Source organism: Hyaena hyaena, unplaced genomic scaffold (genome assembly GCF_003009895.1).
Source record: "Hyaena hyaena isolate Hyena2069 unplaced genomic scaffold, ASM300989v1 scaffold_659, whole genome shotgun sequence".
NCBI classification, from domain to species: domain Eukaryota; kingdom Metazoa; phylum Chordata; class Mammalia; order Carnivora; family Hyaenidae; genus Hyaena; species Hyaena hyaena.
Window position 1 is genome coordinate 400,938 of NW_024081293.1, and position 22,934 is coordinate 423,871.

A 22,934-nucleotide genomic window follows, 5' to 3' on the forward strand; every position below is an offset into this window, starting at 1 on the left:
AGAGTATAGCCTGGTAAAGCAGAAAGGTCATAGTTTTGAGTTATGAACTCAGTGTAATTCATGGCTCCCTTGTACTCAATTTCTGCCCTTGCGAAATGGGAGCAATTGGCATGATGGTGTTTGAGAGCCTCCCAGGCTGGGCGGTCCATGATTTTACCAACAGAAATTTCTGGAGTGATGGTTAACCCTGGTATGAAGGAACATGAGGAAGGTCTTTTGGAAGCCAAACCCATGGGATTCCAGGACCTGAGGGCAAGAAGGTGGCTTGCCAATATGAGGTTGAAAAAACTTTTTGTAAAGGGTGGAGAAACTTAGGCTCATAAATAAGTGACTAAGAAATATACTCTGATTTAATAAAAATGTAAAGAGAAAGTTTGAATTTTGAAAGCGCTGTGATGTGGAAGAAAGTACACTAACCATTGAGTTGTAAGACTTGGGTTCCAAATATCTCCTCTGATGATGCAAAAGATATGACACATGAGACACTCAGAAACTTCTGAAGTACCTTCTACACTTAGAATCTAAGCAAGGTCAACCTGCTTCCCGTAGCAGACATCTTTTTGATGTCCACACCTGTTGGAGGAAGCCTGCGGTCTTCAGAAGTAGCCACAAGAAAATTACAAGGCTACAGGTAAACCTGACAGTTTCAAAGACAAGATCATTGTAGACAGACTCGCTATTTTGAATGGGTATCAGTCATAACTGATCAGGAAAGCTACCTAAGTGTGTTGAACACAGAACGATCAGCTTCTCAAGGACTCCACTGCTCATCCAATTGTGTGGATGTGTTTGGCAGAACAAGGAAGACAGCAGGGGGGTTCCTGGGTGGCTCAGTCTGTTAAGTATCCAACTCTTGATTTTGGCTCACATCATGACCTCGTCGTTCATGAGATGGATCCCCTCACTGGGCTCTACGCTAACAGCATAGAGCCTGCTTGAGATTCTCTCTCTCTTTCTCTCTGACTCCCTGATCATGTGTGTGCTCACTCATGCGCTCTCTCTCAAATAAGTAAACTGAAAAAAAAGGGGGGTGGTGGTAGGGGAAGACAGCAAGGATGAGAGGAGAGGGAAAAGGCAAATACTTGACTCTTAGGCCTTTGGATATGTGTTCTACGCATGCTGAGCAGCGTCGCTTCTGCCATCACAACCCATAAAAACACTGGTTGGAGATCCTTCTCTGTCCGTGGGTATACTCATCCTAGACCATGGTTGTTGCCTACATTCCCTAGAATAGTGGGAGGCCGTATCCACAATCTTTTGGACAAGGACTGACCCTGAAGATAATTTTAGTCCCCTATTAAAGTTGCCGTTCTATGATTGGCCAATCAGGGCTTCAGAGTTACCATAGTTTATCAAAGCTCACTGAATCCACTGGAGAATGGGGCTCAAGCATTAGGTTTATTACATGCAAAAGCTCCATCTTCCAGTGAAACTTTGTGACCCACTGACACAGGTCCTTTTGGGGAACACTATCTCCAAAAATACTGCTCGGAACTCTGTCCCACCCTGCCAGCATCATGCTTTTTAAGTTGCTGCCACAAGTTAGAATTGACGTAAGAGATTATTGCCACTCTCTGTTTTTAGAAGCCTCCAACCAAGTGTCCTTAGGCTCAGAAGAATCTTTTTTCATTCTAAGTACTTCCAGAGAAAGAAAGTTCTGCTGATGTTTTTGTCAACCTGTTCTGGCACTGAGCAACCTTCACATCCACTTCCTCACTTTCTTCTGGCTTCTGTGCAATGGAGAACTGTTTGCCACAGTCTTAGTACTAATCTTTCATGTGCTCAGAGATGTTATTGTGGCTATTTCTGTGGTCTCCTCTTGTTTGTGAAAACCTGTAACTACGTCAGTGACATTTGCAGGTTAGAACTCAGTTTCCCGTGAGCCAGCCAAAGATGTGGAAGATAAAAATGGTGCTGTGATTCCTACCTTCAAGAAGCTTTAGGTTCTCCTGGGGCAAAGGTCCACATACATATGCTTACATCAAGAACTGAAGGCTTATAATACCCCCTTAATCCTAACCTGGAAGTGAAGAAATTCTAGAAGCCTTGACATGTAACCTCTGTGGAGGTAGGAGACATTTGTAACAAATAACCCTAGAGTTCACCTATTTCCTTTTTAAACTATTTGAACTAGGACAACGATCCTGGGGTTCATATACATTGATGATATAGGTGTTTATGCCCAATTTAAAGCACTATGTATACAGTTGTTATACATCCATTATAATGCAAACCCCAGGAAGGTCGGGATTTTTGTGTCTTTGGTTTGCTGATTAGCTCAAGTGCCTACAACAGTGCCTGGCACAATAGAGGCATGCCATAGTTATCCAAGGAAGAATTGGGAGAAGAGGGCTCAAGAGCAGATTTTTTACTCTGCTAGCCTACGAATAGTATGGTTCCATTTATTTTCTCTCTGGGAAAAATAATAATGAATAACCACCTAAGTTTTTGCCTCCTGATTAACTTATGTAAGTGTGGAAAGATCAAACCAGCCTTGTGAGTAACCTCTTTCTAGCCAAAGATGTTACCTCTTTTTACCCATTTTTATTTCCTTTTGAGAAGCATTTTATCTTCACATTGAGCTATTTTACCCCCTACCATGATTTATAGCCTGTGGCAATTGAGTTTAATGTGCAACCTTATTGAATGCTTTCTGGAATTTTAGGTGAATATAATCCTAGGCTTTGGTCTTTCTTTGGTCTCTTATCACAGTAATTCCTCTAAAAAATACCTAACTCAAACAAATCCATTGGCTTCTTTCGCCAGGCCTGCCCTCAGAAATCCACACTGGCTGCATCTGACCGGGTTCTGGTACTGCAGATCCTGTACAGCTCCACGACCCACATGGCTTCTAGTGTTTTCTTAGCCAACCTGATAAACATTCTCTTCTGATTCTAGCAGTTTGGTAATAAAATGCCTTGGGCTTGGCACTCACTCCTTTCCACCCTCTTTTGTGACTGGCTGGGGAGGTTCATTAGCTGGAACCCAGCCAGGGGCAGAATATGTCTCTTGAATACAGTGATGAGCTTAACTCCAATGATCAAGTTTTACTTTATTCCAGAGGCAAGAGCCTGTAACTGCTCTTTGGGCAGTGGGAGTCTCAGAACTGGGAATAGTCAATCAATGCCATTTGGAATTTATCAGGAGCATTTCTCTTTCTCCTTCTTTTCTCAGCCTCTATTTGCTTGCTTCCATCCTCTCCATCCTGGGGATACAATGATAACCCTCAGCTTGGTTGAGGTTAAGTGGTTGACTTGGACTCAGGTAGATCTGGGTTTGAATTCTGACCTTGGGTAGTATAGTTCATATCCTGTTACAGACTGCATGTGTCCTTCCAACATTCATATATTGAAGCCTTAATCCTCAATCCGATGGTATTGGGAAGTGGGGCCTTGGGAGGTAATTCCTTTTGATAAGGTCACAAAGGTGAGACCCTCATGATGGGGTTAGTGCCCCGATAAGCAGAAGAGACCTGAGTTCTCTCCCTCTCTGCCTGTGAGGATACAGAAATAAGGCAGCCATCTGCAAACCAGAGAGAGGGCCCCCAGCAAGAACTGAACTGGTTGGCACCTTCATCTTGGACTTCCCAGCCTCCAGAACTGTGTGAAATAAGTGTGTGTTTTAAAGCCACCTGGTCTGTGGTATTCTATTAGAACAACCCCAGGCAGACTAAGATACCTCTCTAAGCCTCAGTTTCCTCACCTGTGAACTGGGATAATAATATCTTCTTGAAATTGTTGTTGTCAGGATTATGCGAGGGAAATGAATGTAAAGGGCTGGGCTTTAGGAGACACAAAATGAAAGTAGCTATTGTAGTATCCTCCCTCTATTCAACTCCATAGTCTTCATAATAGGAACGATAATAGGAACAAAAAGCGCTAATATTTATAAAGCCCTGATTACACTATAATCTACTATTCCAACTGTTTTTCATATATTAATTCATTTCATCTCAATTACTGTGTTCTACAGTTATCTCTCCCTCCCTCTTTACCCAGCTGTCCTAGCATTTGCCTTTTCACTGTTTTCTTCTAAAAAATCTTCTCTAAACCTCTGTGGAGATTTCTGCATAGAATATTAACCACAATAAGGTGCAATTCCTTGTATGTCAGGAGAATTTACCCAGTGCCATATTTTCAGCCAGAGTGCATGACTACATTCTGGAGCTCTGTAGCACTTCTTGGCTATGGCTCCCCTTTAGGAGCACCCGGGGAATCTTTTAAAAGCTCCTTGCCCACATCACAATCCCAGACAATTAAATCAGAATCTCTGAGAATGGGACTGGGCACTGCCTCTGAAAGCTTAATGCATATGTGATTATTACCTGAAGGTCTTGAGAAACTGCAGATTCTACTTTCCTAACAAGCTTCCAGAGAGTCTGGTGCTTCTGGTCTTGAAGTGGCAGGTCAGATTAGACCCCCCTCACTGTTCATTTGGTTTCTTCTACCTTAGCCACAGACTATCTCTTGACTCCTCCTCAGTCACCTAGAGTAAACCCTAAGTGGGTCTGAAGCCCACGTACCACAATGGTTGATATGACCAGTGGCAGAGTAAGATGGTGACTCACACACACAGGCAGACCAAATGTCTTAGCTTAGGAGATTCATCTAGAACCCAGGATTTGGAGATCAGGAATAAACCACCACCAAATGCCTTGGAACATCTTACTACGGGAGCATTTCTCAATCTGTGCTCATTTCTAAATCATGGGCCATTCTTGATGGGACTTTTATAAACAGGCTGTAAGGGAGTAGTGAATTATGATTTTGTGTCTTTGTTAACTTCCTGCAGCAGTCTATGCCAAAATTCCCCTTATCCTGACCTCTTAACTGACCTCTCAACAATGACCACCCAGAACATCCCCTCTCTGGCTCTGTGCCAAGTGCTGGTAGTTATGATATTTGTGGAATTCTTAACCAGGCATGTCTGTTTACAGGACTTCTTGAGCTATTTAAGTTACATGGAGGGAAGAGAAAGTAAACCCCCCTAAGAAAATGCTAGAAGGACATGGCATCTCTTCTGGTACTCAGCTTCCTCTTTCATAGTGGATGAGAAGGTTAGAGTCAGGCAACCTCTGAGGTCTCTAACTCCTGATGTGTGTATTTTGAGTTGAGATCAGAGTGTCACCTGCCTTTCATGGGCTTAGATAAGCAGGCCTTCACGCATAATGTTAATTGTCCAAATGAACATTACCTGGTTCTCTCATTTCTTAAATCAGTTTTATCCTTAAAGATGGCAAAGAGGTCTCATGAAGCATAGTAATGGTTGTCCTGCATCAGTCACCAACAATACAAGGAAACTTAGTGAATGGTGAATTTAGGTTGGAGAAATAGATTCAAGACCTGATTCTGCTGTAGAGATGTTCAAGGTGTACTAAAGCCAAGTGTTTAACAAGTGTTTTTCTCTTCATTCAGAACTTAGAGACCCCCGTAGACAATCTTTCCAGTCAAGTAAAACTTAAAAAATAAAAAAATCATGCTGTGTGGTTACCATATTATCTATTGGCCCCTCAACTTGGGATAGTTTAAATAGGCAGATAATAACCTCTTTCTTCTTTTCTCTTCTGTTTACCAGAAGAGTAGCAGCTGTGAGTAACATTTGCTGTGGAATGAATCTAGACTGTCTTGAAGAGCTAAGACTTAAGTCCACTCTTTCCACATTTCCATAGTACCCAGTCTGGTTTCAGCTGTGTGCATGTTTAATCTTGTTTAAAGCCAAGCTCCTGGAATGAACCTGGAAAAGACGGGAAATGCTGGGAAACCTAACTCTTATTTATTTTGGAAGCAAAGGGCCACTGTGTTCCAATTTTCATGGCAGGGAGGCAAATCTATATCATGTTGTAACACTGTAGTTGGAGTGTGGAGAAGGAAGGGCGATTGAATCCTGTCTTGCCTCCAATTTTTCCGTAGGCCTGAGCTCTCTGATAGCAGCAGATACATTGGTTTCTTTTTGAAGATACATAATGGGAACTTAGTAAGTAAGTGTGAGCTTGATTTTGAAACCTTGATATTAGGTGCAGCCACTTTTTAAACCAAACCCTTCAAATTGTCTTACAGTAAGTACAGCATTTTTCTGACCACCCCAATTTTTGCAATTTTTAGCAGTGTTTCAACCATTTCAGAATGCACCCTTCCAACCTCCAGCCCTCCATAGTAAGTAACATAGTGAAAACACAGACTCATGACTTTGTCATTTGGGCATGTGCTTCCCCTTGGTAAAGAGAAAATAGTGATCTTTAAGAGTACCTTGAATAGTATTCATTCTTAGTAAAAGCACATTTTTCAACAAAGAGAGGACTATAAGCAAAGAAGATTCAGGGGATGGCAAGTTTTAAAAGTCAGTTCTATTTTAGGTTTTTCTGCACTGCCAGAGATCAAATCCAGAGTCAATGTTGGAAAACTAGCAAAAAATGAACAAACAAATAAACAAACAAAAATAGTTTTATTCAGCTTGTATGTGGAGAAAAAAAAGAATGCTAATGCTTTTTAGGTTTGAGTTTTCCTCTTCTCAAAGTGAAGGCAGTAAACTCTCCCAGCCTGTGGTGTTGCTAAAATGTGTTGCTTTCCTTCAGTTAAAACCATTTTTTTTACATAAATAGTTTTTAAGGTTAAACTTCTAGAATTCAGGGTTCTGGCTGAGAGCTTGGAAGAATTCATGAGAGAGTCATTCCCCCTATCTAGTATGAATTGCATTATAACAGAACACATAGAAAACTACCCATCTGAAATATATATGAATTACCTGGAAAAATAAATGAAACCATCTCTCTCTGTCCTCATGGTCAGAAGATTCTTTGTGTCTCAACTCCATGCACCCACTTGTCACTCAAGTCCTTTCTTTAGAGCTGGGTCCCCTGAAGGAGAGAGGGACTGTGTTCTGTCCTTCAGACAATATACACTGAAGGCTCTCTTCTTCTTTCCTTAATTAGGCTCTCTTCACAAAAGCCCTTCTCTTTTCTATACAATTACATCCCATTCCCATATTCCTTCCAGGTATGGCTCACTTCCAGAATCTTTCCTCACTTGTGCTAGCTATTTCCCTGGCTCATCCTAATTGGCTCTGTCTCACTATCTCTGTGGGGCCCAGATAGGAAAGCATAGTAAGCCAATAAAAGTTCCACTGACTGGGAATAGAGATGAGAAGTCCCTTGGGACACTTACAGCCCTCTAAGTAGGCTGCTGATGGGAGTGGGTAGAAAATCAAATGATCTCAAGAGGCTTTTTCATTGCTTCTTCTTCATGGAAGATATAGAAAGAAAACGTGAAAATCATACCACTCTGAAATGTTGATCTTCCACGAACATGCATGTACATGTACCAACAGCATGAAAGGAATGGAAACATCTGACCCATCCAAAATCAGAAAAGAAAAACCCCAAACAGACCAGCCAGCAGCCCTCTCCTTGGCCCCCTACCCCATTACCAAAGCAGACTTCTCAGTTTGAATCTGCCACCATACCCCTGTCCATGTAAATGCTGTGTTGACTTGATTGTGCCATCAACAAAGGTTCTCTTTCTTTTTAAATTTTTTATGCCAAAGACAACAAATGCAAATGGTGAGATGGTATTGGGATTAAAGGAATCCAAATAAGGGCTAGCATAGCATTAAGGTTAGGCCTATAGGATAATCCCCAAACCATCAAGAGGGAGGCAAGTACCTTACAACAGCTGTTTGGGCCATAAATAAAGCTTTTCTGACTTAGCATGTAAAGTCTCCACCCTAAATGTTACATTAACATTGTTTTGTGTAACCAAAGGGAAAGAACCACCCCCCCCCAACTGAAGGATTTTGCCCTTTTGTTGCATCTACCTAAGGCGTGTGGAACCATACTTTGACTTAAGGTTTTGAAAGTCCTTAGAATTGGGCAATTTCTTGGAATATTGGGGTAACTGCAAAATGGGGAGGGGAGAGAGGTGGTGACTATAGAGAGTGTGGTGGTCAGGCAAAGGGCCAAGAGAAAAGTTTCCCAGAAAGTGTTGGATCTATTCTCTACCCTGCCAGAAATAGCCTCTCTTTTCACTGAATTTATCCATGATATGAGCTGTTGTTTTCCCCAAGTAAGGTTTTAAAAGCTTATAGACAGGGAATTACTTTAAAGCTGAGTTATCCATGGCTTCTTTATAAAATATACAAATTAAAACAAGAATGAATACGTAGGAAAAGCAAAGTTGGCTCTTGGGCGTGAAGCTTGCTCCCACAGTCATAAAGATGCAGACAGGTAGATCTATCACTTTAATTTAAAAATGAAAATCCCTTTAGAAAATTGGCAGACAGTCAGCCCTGGCCAAATGGGTTTGAAAGGATTGTGCTTTCTTCCGCTGTCAACTGGCTCCTGGAGAGCTGCTGCTGGCAAGCCCATTCATAGTAGGATTTGCAATGGAGCCTCCAATGTGCCATCACCTTTGGCTTTGGGGTAAGTTGGGAGAAGGCTTAAAAATAGCATCTATATACTGAGTATTTGGTACGTATCAGGCAGTGGAGGTTACCGGAACTGTCCAGGCAGTCATTTTAGGATAGATTCCATCATTAACTGCATTTCATAGAGAGTGCAATAGTTTTCTATTGGTGCTATAACAAAGAACCCCAATGTAATGCCTTAAAACAACTCAAATTTATCATCTTGTGGTTCTTTAGAAGTCTGATGCAGGTTTCCATGAAATAACATCAGGGTGTGTCTGAAGGGCTGCAGTCCTTTTTGAAGGCTGTAGGGAAGAATCATTTTCTTGCTTTTTCCAGCTGCTTGAGGCCACCCATATTCCTGAGCATGTGGTACCCTTCCTCCATCTTCAAAGCCAGCAAAGACTAGCTGAGTTTTTTAAAGTCACATCATACCATACTGTGACATTTTCTGCCTTCATTTTCCTTTGGGATTACTCTGGGCCCATATGGATCATCCTAGATAGTCTTCCCATTTCAGGTCAATTGACTGGCAACTTTAAGTCCATCTGCAACTGTAATTTCTCTTTACCATGTAACCTAATATAGTCACAGTTTCCAGGGATTAGGAAGACACCATCTTTGGGGAGCCATTACTCAGCCTCCACAAATAAAAAAGCTGAGGATTAAAGGAATGAAGACATTTATGTTGGGTCACAGAGCTAGCTGGTAGTAGCAAAGACTACATTTGACCCAAAGCCTGAATTGGGAGCAGGAAGAGAAGTAAAGAAGGAAAGTTGAGGAAATTTTTCCAGTATAGAGGACACTGACTTATGTTAAAAAATGCACTATTGGCTATAAGTCAATTTAACAAGAGGAATGTGTCAGTGGACAATTTGCTTTTTTAAACCACCTCCTTTATTCCCCCATTTAACCTGTAAAGAGTTTCCGTAAATCATAGTTCACCAAATTACATCAGCCTCATTCATAATACAGGTCTTTCTGGTGTCATAAAATATACCAATGCATTGGTATATACGACCCCACAATAGACCACACACAATTACAGGGATCCAGTGTGAAGGTGTCAGTATATGTACACACACATGCATACACCCCACCACGATGCATATTGAAACAAGTTGACCTGTTCCATATAATCTTCATGGAGAAGATTTGAATTAATAAGGTAGGAGGAGACAAGTCAAGGTTAATGTTAAGAAGGCTTTTTCTAGCAAGAAGAACAGTAAGCTACCCAACAGTGCAACTCTTTGCCTTGGGAATTAGCAAGCCAATGCTGGAGGAGCCCTTGGCACCACCATTTTAAGCACTTTAGTGTGCTTTCTTATTTGGGACTCCTACCACTTGCTTCTCTAAAAGACACATGCAAGGAGGGAATAAAAGTAAGAAAGGGCAGACGTTCTTTTGTGGTTTTGTGCTGACAGTTATTTCCTACAGTTCCTCCTTCCCCAGTGGAATCACTGAATATTGCAGGGATATTTGAGATGTCTTTGTCCAACTCTCCATACACAGATGAGAAAAATGAGCATCAAAAAGGTGAAATAACACACCACAGAGATGATTCCAGTAGAACTGCATGAAACATTGGGCATAGGTTCTAAAGTCCGATAAGCCCAGGAAAGTCACATGAAAATTAGACTAATAGCCCCTGCTGGAGACTGATGTGTGCTTTCCTGAAAAATCTAGCACACACAGCTTTTCACCCAGTACTGCAATAGAAGACCCTTTCCTTGGTGCATTTCCGGAACTGGGTTAAATGAAAAATAGGTGCTTTTAAATGTGAAAAGCACATGTCACATTGGAAGATGCTCACTCTGTCATAGGCACTGAGGCACAAAACTGAAGTGGGCCTAGGAGATATGCATCCCATACCTCACATCTATGTTAGGGCCTCTACCATCCCTAAGCAGAAGACCACATTCTGGAAGGAATTGAAGTCACTATAAGCTACAGTGTACATAGCCTCTGGGGTCAGGAAAAATGGTACAGTTTGCCTCCTTGATATTTGCTTGTGTGGGTTCTCAAACATTGTGCAGACAGGCCAGTTTCTTATCTAGTCTTTGGGGCCCTAAATGAAGAACTGGGTCTCTTGGGAACTGTTAGGTCTGACTTGTTTGGAAGGTGAACCAAAGTGGGAAGAAGGATATCTCTGAGCATGCCAGGTATAAAATTTTCTGGTGATATAGCAGAGAGTCAGGATCACCTTCTTTTTGCCTTTATCATATTATATGGGCAGATGTGTTTCCAAGGGTCCCAAACCTTGAAGCCTCTTGGATACAAATGGAGTTGTCTGCTCCGAGTATTTGCATTTGACTTCTTGTTTTGTCCCATTCTCAGGAATGTTAGTCATTATAAAATTCTCACTTTTCTGGAGGATATAACCTTTTGTCACGTTAAGATTAGTATTTTTACATATCTCCAAGGTTCTAATTATCTCACCTCCCCACCCCAGGGGCAGGTCTAATTCTCCTGATGGCAAAACTCACTGCTCCTTTTAAGAGGAGAATTCCTGGTCTTCTAGATGAGTATATCTAAAGGAAAGGGGAACCCCCCCTTTTAGGGACATTGATGGCATTACAAAAACTATGGCAGTAGAAGCAGAGATAGGTAGGGATCAATACTGGAGAGCCATGGGGAAAAAAAGGAATTTAATGGTATACTACTGAATATCAAGGGTCTTGATGTCATCAAATGCTAAGGGTATCACATCAGCTAGAGCAGACTTCCAAATGGTACAGGGTTCCCAGACACGTGGATGGACATGTTCTCTGGAAGAAGCAGAGATCACTTGGCAGTTTGGCAGGTGAGATGGTCCTGGGTAGGTGAATCTACCCTATGCTTGGGCCTCACGCTATGATTCAGTTCCTTGGAGGGATTGCTATACCCCCATTGAAGGTGTCCTAGTCTTTTCTCTGTCCCTATGAGGACAGCAGCCTCCCTCTCCACAAAGGACTGCTAGAGGATGAGGCCTTAACCTTGTCAGGAGTTAAAGGTAATCCAGGAGCTCTGGGAGGCTCCACCCAGACCTGATTGATACTAAATGTAAGGTGGTACAGTTGCTAAGGAACACAGTATGGCCATTCACCAGAAAATCAAAAATAGAACTACCACATGACCCAGCAATCCCATTTCTGGGAACTGAGCCAAAAAATTGAAAGCAGGATCTTAATGAGATGTTTGCGCAGTGCTGTTCATAGCAGCATTATTTATAAGAGCCAAGAGGTGGAATAACCCAAATATCCAGTCATGGATGAATGGATAAGCAAAATATGGTATGTACATACAATGGAATATCATTCAGCCTTAAAAAGGAAGAATATTCTGACACGTGCTACAACATGGATGAACCTTGCAAACGTTATGCTATGTGAAATAAACCGGACGCAGAAAGATAAATACTGTATGCTGCCACTTACCTGAGACCTAAAGTTGTCAGATTCATAGAAACAGGAAGTATAATGGTGGTTACTAGGGACTAGGGGAGGAGGAAATGGGGACTTGTGTAATGGGTATACAGTTTCAATTCCACAATATAAAAAAAGTTCTAGAGATTGGTTGCCCAATAACGTGAATGTATTTAACTCTACTGAAAGCTGCACTTAAAAATGGCTGAAGTAGTAAACTTTGTGTTATGTGATTTTTACTGCAATTAAAAATAAAAATTACTAAACATAAAACAAAATGCAGTTTAAAGAAGATGAGAGACTTAACAGTGATACCCAGCAACAAGCAAAAGAATCTGCCTTCCTAACAACTTTCTGAGATGCACTTCCCTTTAATTTTCCTGGTACGGAAGACTTTTGCAGAGATTGGTACATAAAGATTCCTAGGAGTGGCTGCCCTGAAAGGTGGTGAGTTTATTCAGTCAGCTTATGCTGGAAACCAGCCAGCATATGAGAATTACAATAGTTTAAGCTACAAATGCTCTGTTATGCTTCCCTGGAAAAAAAAATGAATGAATGAATGTCTAAATAAATAAAAGGTGATCCAAAACTCTCTGGCCTGTTGCCAGGATCAGGCTTGAGGAACTGCATTAAAGAGCCCACCCTGAGTTGTTCTCCACACCTACACGCTTCTCCGCTCCCGCTGGGCGATACCTCAGAGGCCTGGGAAACTCTGCTTGGGAATGGACAATAATGAATAAATGAATGGGTCTTTCTAGTTCGCTTTCATTGCAGCTCCACCTTCATCCCCTCTAGGGCCCCAACCATGCTCCCCCTCTCACGGTGCTCTAGATCCTGCTGTGGGTTCCCGTATCGTTTTGTGCATACTGATGTCTGAGCGCTTCCCGTGCTATGTTATAATACGTTGCCACCTGTCACTCACCCATGCGTCTGTGGGTTCCTCTGAAGAAGAGATTTTTGACAAGTAGCACAATGTGAAGAATACTGTTGATGCTTAATGAATCAGTGCTGTAAGATGATGACATCAGCGATTGTTTTTGTATTCTCAGGCCACGAGAATGTCCGTTTTGAACAACTCCCCATACGGATGGAACAATTCTGATCGTATCCTGGGCCAGTTATTCTGTTCCAGCTCAGAACTTCTTCAAGCTCCACCTTCAGCGACCTGACTTGCTTCGTTTCTCCCGTCTGTCACCTCTTCCTGAAATACACGTGTGTGGTTTCTGTTTGACTTGTTTGCGTTATACATGTCATTAGCCGTGTGTGGGTGTCCCTACACCTCATTATCTCCTGAGCTTCTCAGGGACCAAGTAGCCAACTCATTGTCTGCATCGTCCCAAAGCATCACACACAGGGATACCACGTTTAAAAGCAGTGACTGCTTGAGAAGTATCTGACATGTCAAAGGCATGATGGACACGGCTCCTCCTCCTTCTGCCAGGATCTCCAAATGTGAATTCGTCATCTTTTGTCCCTCAACCTGCTCGCTTTTCTGAATTCCTTGAGGGGTGGTTGCTTACATGTTTTTTGTGTATTTGTTTCAAAAGAAAGTGTTCTATTTTTCAAAAATATTTTTAATGTTCTATTTATTTTTGAGAGAGAGAGAGACAGAGTGTAGCGGGGGAGGGGCAGAGAGAGAGGGAGACACAGAATTTGAAGAAGGCTCTAGGCTCTGAGCTGTCAGCACAGAGCCTGATGCGGGGCTCAAACTCAAACTATGAGAGCATGACCTCAGCCAAAGTCAGATGCTTAACCAGTTGAGCCACCTAGGCACCCCAGAAAGTGCTTTTCTTGGTATCACCAAACTTTCTCCCACTCTTCAGACTTGAACACTTACTGTGAACTTTGACCTGGCTTTCTTCATGGTTGCGCCCTCCCCCCAGTCAAAACTGTCGGCACTAACTGTCATCACCCTGTACCAACTGGCACCCAGGCCAGGGGCTTTATATCCCAGCTTCCATCTATTGGAATTGGGGCAGAGTTTTGAGAAGATGTTGATGCCTTATCTGGGCTCAGCAGAAGAGAATACAGTATTCTAATGAGTTAAAGGTCTCTGTTGTGAGTGGAGTTGAGTGGATTTGTGGCCCAAGCACTGAGATTCTGTCACGTCTGGCCAAGACAAGCCTTTTCCCCCTGATTCCTCATCCAGTGCATCCTACATTCTGACCCAAAGTTGACTCTTTTAATTAGCACTGTGGAATCTTGCTTCCTAAAAAAAAATGATATCCCATTGCCCAAGCCATCTGCCAAGCTTTCCCAGCCACTCACAGGACTCTCCACTGCCTACCACCTACAGGCTCATTCATGCCCAGGAGCTGAGCTGGTCTAGATTAAGACAGGAAATATATCGGCTGCCTCAGCCTCTCCAGATATGGGGCCTAGAGTTAATCGTGGCTGCCCACAGACCTGGTATCTGCTCCACCTCATCTAGGCCCTAGATGCCAACTTAGCCTCCAGGTCATACCACTTTTTATCTTTTTCCTACTTCCCCTTGCCCCACACCCTCAGACATACTGGTCCATGGGTGGTTCTGAGGTCCTACCACAGGTTACCTGGCTGTTGTCAACAGCTTGGTTTGAACATCACCTGCTTATTTAGGCTTCCAGGAATTTAAGACTTGCCAGGTTCCCTACTCCCAACCCAGGCTGGTTTCTGGCCGTAGGTGAGCAGCTTTTCCAGAATGACATGGGGGATTATGGGAATCTTCTAGGGAGTCAAACCCATCCAACTACCCCCTTCCTACTATTAGCCCAGCATGGTCCTTGGATGAGACTGCCGTATACTCTGGATACTACATAGTACTACGTGGCCTAGAGAAGCCAACAAGTTCCTTACTCTTTCCTTTTCCCAGCGGTCCCAGTGAGTCCCTTGTTTAAACAGAAGAATTAAAACAGTATCATTTACAGAGCACTTGCTATGTACCAAGCCCTTGAATAAGTTACTTGTACGCATTACCTCACCCCACCTTCGTAAGGACCCTGTGAAACAGGTACTGTTGGGACGCCTGGGCCTCAGTTAACCATCTGACTTCTACTCAGGTCGTGATCTCGCAGTTTGTGGGTTTGAGCTCCATACCAGACTCCATGCTACCAGTGTGGAGACTGTTGGGGATTCTCTCTCTCCCTTTGTCTCTGCTCCTCCCCGATGTATAGTTTCTCTCTCTCTTATAAATATATAAGTAAATAAATACATGCATACATACACAAATACATAAATAAACTGTATGCTTTTTCACTTTACTAGAGATTGCAAACTAGTAGCTCCTGGTAAAATGTTGACCAGGGTTATATTTGGTGACCAGAACTTTTTGGTTGCTTGTTTACTTAGGGCCAGTACTTTAAAAGTCAGGAGATGTCACATAAAAATTCAGACATATGTCCTCTCTTTATGAAATTGGAAGGCCTGGAAACCTAGGTTCCATGTCCCTCAAGGCAAAATCAAAAACAGCTGAGAAAAGTCTGTCCTTCACATGGAGTGGAGCTCATCAGTTTGCCTCTGACTATGCCTTATGGCAGTGCCGCTCAGACGTTACTATCCGTCAGAACCATCTGGAGATTGCTGGGCTCCACCCCGGCGTCTGTGATTTGGCAGGTGGGAGTAGGGCCCGAGAACTTGTCCTACTGTAACCCACGTGTTGCTTGACACCTCTCCTCCCCTGTGTGCTGTTGCTATTTTTACATTCCAGCCCACCCACCTGCTTCTTATACCTCAGTGCTCCCTGTGGGCATCTGAGTTTGTCTCCCCGGTGCTTTGTTACACCAACAGTAAGGAATCAGGGCCCTCTCCTCTGTTCCTGAACTCCCACTAATCTCCGACCTGAATCTTAAACCATTCCTGTTCAACTTTTTCTTTCAGCTCTTACAAAAACAACACAACTTCTTTCTTTATTTCACAAAAGCAGTAGAAGATTTAATAAATAGCACCCAGAGAGGCGTGTTGTAATACCTTCTTCCCCTGAGCTGGAAGGGACAAGCAGAAAAAAGACATCTTATGTACGTGAAAGATAAGAGCTCCTGCTAACATGATCCTTTGACAGATCAGATTGAAAAGCTGTAGGATCGGGGCGCCTGGGTGGCTTAGTCGGTTAAGCGTCCGACTTTCGCTTAGGTCATGATCTCGCGGTTCGTGGGTTCGAGCCCCGCATCGGGCTCTGTGCAGACTGCCAGCTCAGAGCCTGGAGCCTGTTTCAGTCTGTGACTCCCTCTCTCTCTGACCCTCCCCTGCTCACACTGTCTCTCTCTCTCTCTCCTACAAATAAATAAAACCTAAAAAAAAAAATTTAAAGAAAAACTGTGGGATCTACACAGAAGCAAGCACTCCATCTCTTCTGTTATTCCAGGAGCACCTGGTTCATGGTCTCGACAAGCTCTCTTCCCTGGTTATAAAAAGTCAATCTAACTACTCCAGGAGAAATCTCTTGAGACATTTATGCAGTGCATCAATTCAAAATATGCTCATGAGGTCTTCACTGTGCCTGGAATGCCTTATTACAATCTTCAAGACCTATCTCAGATGTCGCTTAGTCAAAATGCCCTTCCTGATTAGCCTAGGCCTAAAAACTCCCTTCTCTCTGAGCTTCTATCATGCCCATTTCCATGACAGTCAGCCCATACCTCCCTGAAATATAAAATAACTATGTTGCCACTTATCTCAGCTATGAGATTATAAACTCTTTTAAAGCATAAGATGAGACCACCCAACCTTGAAGCCTGAATTATGCCTGGGATGGTGCTTTGCTTTTAGGTGACACTAAGGTCAGACTTCTGAACTTTGAGATGAATAAAGGGACTGAAACACAGTGTCATGGAGAGGGCAGCGAGCAGAGTAGAGGTTTACAGACATTTGGGACCACCTGAAGTGCTTAGTTAGTAAGGGCCTATCCCCTTGGGCACCACTGAAGGTTGGAGCACCAGATAATGAGCCCTGCCATGATAAAACTGGCACAACCAACACACATGACCAAAGCTGAGAACACTTCGCAATGTGAGCGCTGAACTTTGTGAGAAAGAAGAGAATATTGGATAAGTAAAAAGTTAAGAAAAGAACATAATGAGAGTGAGCTAGAAAAATGGAGAAGACTGTACAGAATAGGTCAGAGATCGCATATGCAGATGATACAGAATGTACAACCAGATATTTACTTAAGTAAGGGTGGTTCAGTTTTCGACTGCCAAGTTCATGAACATTTTCTCAGGTTACCTGCTAAAAGCTTTATTATTTTCCTTTGCACATTTAGATCTAAAATCCGTCTAGAATTGATTTTTGTGGATGGTGTGTGTTAGAGGTCAAGGTTCACATCTTTCAGTATGGATATGAAATTGACTGGGTATCATTTTTTGAAAAAAAGAAAAAACAAAGCCCTCCTTCCTTCTATAGTACCGTGGCAACTTAACTGTAAAAATAGATGTCAAGTATGTATACATTTATTTCTGGACCTTGTTCCTTCATCTATTTTTCTATCCTTGTCTCAATACCACATCATTTTTTTTTGTTTTTATTTTCTTTAAATAACTGTCACTTTTAAGACCTTGATATTTAGTAGCTCACATCCTCTAACTTGATATTTCTCATGTTTGGTTTTTTGCTGTTCTTGGGCCTTTATGTTTCCATTTTAAATTTTAGAATCTATGTCAATTTCCACAAAGAAGTTCTGGGATTTTGATTGGGATTTTATTGTAGCTAAAGGTTAATTTAGGAGGAATTGACAGTTTTTCTAGTCCAGTCCCAAACTGACCTATCCTTTCATTTACTTAGATTTCTTTTTATTTCTTTAGCTCGTGTTTTGTATATTTCTCTGGTGATGTTTTACATTTTTAAAAAATTTTATTTGTTCCTAGGTAAGGTTTTTAGTTCTATTTTTACTTACATGATTGAAGATTTTTATTTTCAAGTTGAGTCTTGCTAAGGTATAGACATATAATTGAGTTGTTTATGTTGATCTTGTCTCCAGGGACCTTGCTAAATTCACTTATTTTAATATTTTGAACTTTGAAATTTATACACAATTATGTCATTGTGAAAAATGACAGTTTTATTTCTTCCTTTCCAATCTTTACATACATCTTTTTTTTCTTTAAATTATTTCACTGTCTGAAAACTTAAGGTTTGAATATATGTATTAAAAATGGTCATCTTGGCCTCATTCCTGATCTCAGGAAGACTTTTAAAAAGTAATTTTACTATTATGTATGAAATTTGATGTAGGTTTTTTTTTTTTCTTAAGATTTTATTTCTTAAGTAATCTCTGTACCCACTGTGGGCCTTGAACTCACAACCCTGATATCTAGAGTGTCATGCTCCACTGACTGAGCCAGCCAGGCACCCCCACCCCAGAAGTTTCAACTAGATTTTTAAAAATTTATACTTTATGAAATTAAGGAAGTCTCTCTATTCTTGGTTTGCCCCCCCCAAATTTTTAATCATAAATGAGTATTAAATTTTGTCAAATTCTATTTCAGTCTAGCAAAATAATTATGATTTTTCTCCTTTATCCCATTAACGTGGTTAATTCACTGAGTGATTTTCTAAGTTTTTCAAACTTACAAAAGCCTGATGGTTTTTCCTTGTAGTGTTCTCCTGAGTTTTTGAAATGAGGGTTTGGTAGTCCCGTAAAAAAAGCTGGGGAATGTCAACCATTCTATTCTTTGGAAATGTTTATGTACAGTCGGTATTATTCCTTAGAATTTGGAAGAATTCACAGTTGAAGTCATGTGGGTCTAGAGTTTTCTCTGTGGAAAAGTATTTTAATACAAAGAATTTCTTTAATAAAGGTTTTTCTATTTCTTCTAGGGTCCTTTTAAATGTTATATTTTTCAGTGAATTTTTCCATTTATCTAAATTTACAAATGTATCAACAAACACTTATTCATAAATATTCTTCTCTTTGTACCATCTGTACAATCTGTAGTGACGTTCCCTATTTTACTCCTTTTATTGATATGTGGGTTTTCTCTCATTTTTCTTGCTAAACAAAGTCGATCAATTTTTTCAATATTTTTAAAGAACGAACTTTGGCTTTGTTGAATTTCCCTATTTTATGTTTGTTTTCTGTACCATTCACCTTTACTTTTTATTGCTTTCTTTTTATTTTCTTCAGGTTTAATTTGCTGTTCCTTTTCTAGCTTCTTGAGATAAAAACTCACATCATTCTTCTTTGCTAATGTATTTAAAGATACAATTTTTTTCTGAGCACTGCATAAGCTATGTAGTGGATTGTAAATATGACCACAATATTTTCCTATCTCTGTCAGCATGACCTATTGTAATGTAATTTAGCAGTTTTTTCCATCAAGAGGTATCTCCACCCTTGAGTCTAGGTTTGGCCGTGTGGCTTGCTTTAGTCAAGAGATGTTAGCGAATGTAAAACAAACAGAGACTTGGAAAGCTTTTGAGCATTTGAGCTTGTTCTTGCTTGTTGTGCTTGGAAACTTGAGAACACCATGTGAATGAGAGCAAGCTAGTTTGCTGGAGGGTAAGAGGCCACACAGAAAAGAAGTAAGGCATCCTGGCTGAAAGCCTACCAACTGCCAAATAATGTAAGGCTATTCTAGAGCTTCCATTCTCCCCAACCTCTCTCTGATCATAGGTACAAGGCAGTACAACAATATCAGTTGAGCCAGAACAGAAGAATTACCCAGCCAACCCATAGAATCTTAATATAAATAAAATGCTTGCCTGTAAGCTACTTAGTTTTGGAATGATTTGTTACACAGCAAAAACTAGCTTGAAACAGGCTATAACCTGACATGAGAATATTACTATGAAGTGTGTTTTCATTCTCATTTAGTTCAAAATATGTTCTAATTTCCTTGGTGATTTCTTATTTGGATCCATGAAATATTTAGAAGTTTATATTGTTTAATTTTCAAATGTTGGAGACTTTAGTAGTGATATTTTTGTGACTGATTTCTAGCTTAATTCCTCTAAGGACAGAGAATATAATCTGTCCTTTTCAGTCGTTTCAGATTTGTTGAGACTTGCACTATGGCCTAACAAGTAGTCAATTTTAAAAAATATTCTTTATTGTACACTAGAGATTTGCTCAGGAAGATCAAGCTTAAGTGTCAGATTGGTCTGACACATGTTACTTTATAATTGCTGGAAGTGAAAGTCACCTGTCTGTAAAACTTAATATCTTTAAAAGAAAATATTCATATAATTATTGTGAAGTTAAAAAGATTTTATAAGCATGATTTGACCAGCCTCACTAGAGCAGATGTGGGTATAGTGTGGTAGTCGCTAAAGTATCTATAGTAAATATATAGGTAAATACTAAATTTAATTTACTAAATAAATATAGTAAAAACTATATTTAAAGTTTTTAAACATAGGGGTGCCTGGGTGGCTCAGTCCGTTAAGTGTCTGACTTGTGCTCAGGTCATGATCTCGTGGTTTGTGGTTTCGAGCCCTGTGTCAAAGGAGCCTGCTTTGAATTATGGGTCTCCCTCTCCCTCCCCCCCACCTCATGCTCTGTCCCTCTCTTGCAAAAATAAACATTTAAAAAATTAAAAATAAATAGATATAGTATATGCCTGTATATATTTGCAGTGTTGACTCATTGTCCTTCCAAATAATATTGCCTTAATGTAAATGGATGAGACTACTAGCTCAACTGAAATGTTTTGGATAACAAAACCCTAGTAATGCTTTCATTTTTAAAAGTTTTGGACCATTAGACCCCACTCTATAAAATATGTCAAATCATAGTTACCTTGAGGCTGATGTCAGCCACAGATATCAACAACAAGGAATGAATTTGGAATGATTTATTCATGAGAGCCTTAGGAAACTCCTTCTGTCAAGTTTTAATTTTTCTTATTTCTTTAAACCTCAAGCAAGAGATATGGTGTTTATGACCATTAACTATCTGGTAATTTAATTATTTTTATGATAATCTTTAATGATTCTAATACTCTAAACTTTTTTTAAGACTTAGGCACTAAGGGGCTAAGGGTGCAGCAACACAAGCCTGTTATGCATTTGGGAAGCTTCTGGCAAGTTATTTAAAATACATATAGGAAGCTGCAGAATTATATGCTTTAAATTTATAATTTTTATATAATGATTCTACTTCAGTGTATTTATAATAAGGAAACAATCATACATGCATAAACAGGGAGAGAGAGAGAAATCTCGTTTTTATCCCTGTTTATAACAGCAAAATATTGGCAACAACATTAAAGAACTTAAGCAAAATAAAACATCCCGCAGCAGAGCATTGTATTTTCAAAGTGTCACGTCAGTGGGGGGACTGAATTATATGCCACAACTTAAAAATATTTTCGAGGAGGGGCGCCTGGGTGGCTTAGTCGGTTAAGCATCCGACTTTCACTTAGGTCATGATCTTGCAGTTCGTGGGTTTGAGCCCCGCGTCGGGCTCTGTGCTGACTGCCAGCTCGGAGCCTGGAGCCTGTTTCAGTCGGTGACTCCCTCTCTCTCTGACCCTCCCCTGCTCACGCTGTGTGTCTCTCTCTCTCCCCTAGAAATAAATAAAACATAAAAAAAAAAAAATATTTTCGAGGAATAGTGACATAGCAATTTGTAAAATAAGAAAAAAAGTTCTTTTTATTATTTTTAAAGTTTATTTATTTTGAGAGAGAGCATGAGCAGGGGAGGGGCAGAAAGAGGGGGAGAGAGAACCCCAGGCAGGCTCTGCACTGTCAGCCTGGAGCCCGATGTAGGGTTCGAACCCATAACCATGAGATCATGACCTGAGCTGACGTAACAGTCGGATGCTTAACTGACTAAGCCACCCAGGGGTCCCCAAGAAATTTTCTTTAAAGAGCCACTGGACTTAAATGGCTGGTTCAGGGGAAAGGTTATACTCCTTTCACAGTGAGACTTCACTATTAGTTTACAAAGACGCTTGAAGGGGCCTGCTTCACTTTGAAAGTTGTGGCCTTCCCCTGGACATAACCTAGATAGAAGACATTTACACCAAGATGAGTTCTTTCCCACTGCTTTAAAAGGCAGAGGAACGTGGGAGTGGGCCTTTGGGAGCTCCTGAGTAGCAGTAGGAGGGGGCTGAGATGATTACTGGGAGAGGGCAGTGGAACTGTTTGTGGTTGGTCTGCTACATGGGGATGGGGGGCCGAAGGGAGGGGGGGCTAGGTGGAAAACGTTGGCCAGGGTCAATTTCCCTGTGGTAATGGGGAGTCAAGGAGCTTTGGGACACAAAGGCTTATTACTAAATTTTATTGTCATTTTCTGTGCTGGACTGAGAACCACATGCATTTTGTTCACTTGTTCACCGAAGAATCCCCAACAAACTACAAATGAAATAATGTGCTTCGTTAACCCTCCCTTCACCTTGCGGTTGGTGAGAACCCGCGGAAAGCAAGGTGTGGCTTTAAAGCTGTCTCAGCCCTTGCCTGGCCTGCATCCTTTTCTTTCTTCCAGGAGGAAAGAATTATCTGATCCTCAGCTTGCCTATCTTTATCCTTCCTGGCCACATGAAATTTCCCTGCTCTCAGGCTTTAACACAGTTTCAGAGACGTTTGTCTTTCTATCTGCAGTTCAAGTTCTACACAGTGTAGTATTTTTTTTCCCATGTATGATATCTCCTTTTACTCCCCTCTCCCCCGCCTTACTTGTGTTCATGTTCTAGCTGAAGGAACTATATCCTGTGCTTCAGCTTTTGGCTGGGAGGCTGGAAACAGCCTCCAAGTTAAATCCATCTGGAAAAAGACTCCATCGTAGGGCGACATACTCCCAACTTCCGGCATCGCACGATCAAATATTCCCCTGGCTGCAATCCTTCATGTCGGTCTCGTGAGCACAGGGCATGTTGTGATCCAAAATGATTCTTGAATTAGCTATTAAAATCCAGAGTCCTCCTGCTGTCGTTTCCTTTCCTCTCTGGCCTTCGCTGTGACGGGTTGTATTTATGTCCTAGTCCATTGCTATGCTGTTGCCTGTGCTCTCGAACCTTTCAGCGGCTGACTGGTCTGAGAGGGAGGACACCGGCACCTGTCGCTGATCAGTGTCTACAGAGATGCAGAGAAGGAATGTTATGTGCTTTTTTTCTTTGATGGAAAAGGTGTTATTTGTATTATTTTTTTTTAATTTGTTAGTTCGTTTCATTTGTTGAAGCAGAGTTCACATTCAACATTACATTGGTTTCAGGCGTACAAC

At 41.2% G+C, this 22,934-nt stretch overlaps 1 long non-coding RNA gene across 1 annotated transcript in view; it reads left to right on the forward strand.

Moving 5' to 3' along the window:
• LOC120219994 overlaps positions 1–13,032 on the forward strand; it is a 34,595-nt gene extending 21,563 nt beyond the window's left edge. The window contains exon 3 of the long non-coding RNA XR_005525434.1: positions 12,851–13,032. This is a non-coding gene — a long non-coding RNA (uncharacterized LOC120219994). The remainder of the gene's footprint in view (positions 1–12,850) is intronic.
• Positions 13,033–22,934: the final 9,902 nt, after the last annotated feature.